Source organism: Pongo abelii, chromosome 3 (assembly GCF_028885655.2).
Source record: "Pongo abelii isolate AG06213 chromosome 3, NHGRI_mPonAbe1-v2.0_pri, whole genome shotgun sequence".
In the NCBI taxonomy this organism is placed as follows: domain Eukaryota; kingdom Metazoa; phylum Chordata; class Mammalia; order Primates; family Hominidae; genus Pongo; species Pongo abelii.
Window position 1 is genome coordinate 123,277,252 of NC_071988.2, and position 2,016 is coordinate 123,279,267.

General features: G+C 37.6%; 1 non-coding gene across 1 annotated transcript; it reads left to right on the forward strand.

Moving 5' to 3' along the window:
* Window positions 1-776: 776 nt before the first annotated feature.
* Window positions 777-881, forward strand: LOC112133202 (U6 spliceosomal RNA). The gene has a single exon (XR_002914888.2). It is a non-coding gene; the product is annotated as a U6 spliceosomal RNA (small nuclear RNA).
* Window positions 882-2,016: the final 1,135 nt, after the last annotated feature.

The following is a 2,016-nucleotide window of genomic DNA, read 5'->3' on the forward strand; positions in this document are numbered from 1 at the left end:
GTTAGACTTCATTGCTTTACTTCTTTCATGATTTTCCCTATTTAAATACAGGAGAGTAAAACAAAATGTTGAACACATTTCATCATAAGCCCTCCCTGATACTGTATACTGCATGTACTACTACTTGTTTCTTCGGAGTCCAGAGGTTAAAAAAAAGAAAAAGAAAAGCTTTCCCTATATCAGACTAACAGTAATAATTAATACTTTTTTTATCAGTAAAGTTGAAGGCATCCATGGAAATGTAAACCTCCTACTTTCATTTAGAAATAAAGGAAATAAAATATGTAACATAATTATTCTCAAATGAGTCTAACATTGAATTTCAGAAACTTAAAGTCCAATGTTTTATCTTAAAGTAGCTTGTAGGAACAAATTTAAAAGTTATCCATAGTTAAAATTTGAAAATACCAAATCCTTTGAGTGCCACTTTAATCCCAGATCAAACAAGGCCTGCTGGTCCAAGAACTAAAATTGATTTTGTTACTCATATCAGAGGCAGTTCATGATTCCTTCCATCCTTTGCTGAAAGCAGATAGTATATGTGGAAGATAATTATTCCTTTAATGCTAACTTTGTAATGCCTAGATGTAATCAGTGCTTCAAACAATTTCTGTTTCATATTTACATTTATAAATGCCCTTTGCCCCCTAAGTTGCCCCATATGTAAGAATTAATTTAATAAAGGAAAGTGTCCATAGCTCTGCAGAAAAAAAATTTCTCTTCATAACAGTGTTAGTTGTTTATCTGTTACCTTATTCTGAGAAGTTTTATTGTAGCTTGGTATTATTTAGAGAGCAATGAAAATTGGAACAATACAGAAAAAATTAGCATGGCCCCTGTACAAGGAGGACATGCAAATTTGTGAAGTGCTCCATATTTTTTAGTAAAATATAAAATTATATAAAAAAACAGAGAGCATTGCAGCCATGTAACTGGGGCCATGGATGAAGTGACATAATCTAGGCTGCAGACATCAAAGATAATGGAGGGAGTATGCTAGGTGGTAGCAGAACTACAACTGGACTGGGACAGTGCACATCAATTCCTCTTCCTTTTTCTGAAGTTTGTGCAGGTGGCAACAGGGCTGTCAAAGTCAAAGCATTGTTCACAGGGTAGAGGGAGGATCATGGATGCAGCCTTGTCAGTAAAACTGAGCTGTCAGTTGAGGAGTTGTCTCCAACACTATCACCTGCCTTAGAAAATGAAAGCTTAACTCCCACCTGTCTTTCAGGAAGCGATTTCTTCACATTCTAAATGTCAGTAAGGTGTGATGTCAGTAATGAGGGCTTGGCTCTTTCTTTACTCTGAATGGCTATGAGACAGCTGTGAAGAGATGGCTGTGAACAGAGAGAGCCCTGCACAAAGTTGTGAATTACAGGTTTATTTTCAGTATAATGTTCTCACGTTCTTAAGGCTGTGTGTTCCAATGTTCTCTCTTGCAAAGCAATATTCAAGCTTATTTCTCACCCATCAAGTGACCTCTACCATTTCTCAATTCCCAGAGCCCCTGTGTCTTCCGCATACACTAATCTGTCAAGATAATTATTGATAAATATTAGCATTCATCGTTCTATTACTGCTGGAGGGAATTTAGATACTCTTTAGCTCCACACTCTCATTTTACAGATAAGGTGAATTGGCATGCATATGACCACATGGTTACACGAGAGGGGAGGGGAATGGTTATTATTAGTAGTAGCGGCAACATCATAAGGCATACGTAGTTAAACAATAACTTGTTGAAATTGAAAGAAGGCAGAGACAAAATTAGGTGTTATCAGGGAAGGTTGATGGAATGGCTAACCAGAGATCTCTCTCATACCTGAGATATATATATATATATATATATATATATATTTTTTTTTTTTTTTTTTTTTTTTTTTGAGAGGGAGTCTCGCTCTGTCACCCAGGCTGGAGTGCAGTGGCGCTATCTCGGCTCACTGCAGGCTCCACCCCCTGGGGTTCACCCCATTCTCCTGCCTCAGCCTCCCGAGTAGCTGGGACTACAGGCGCCCG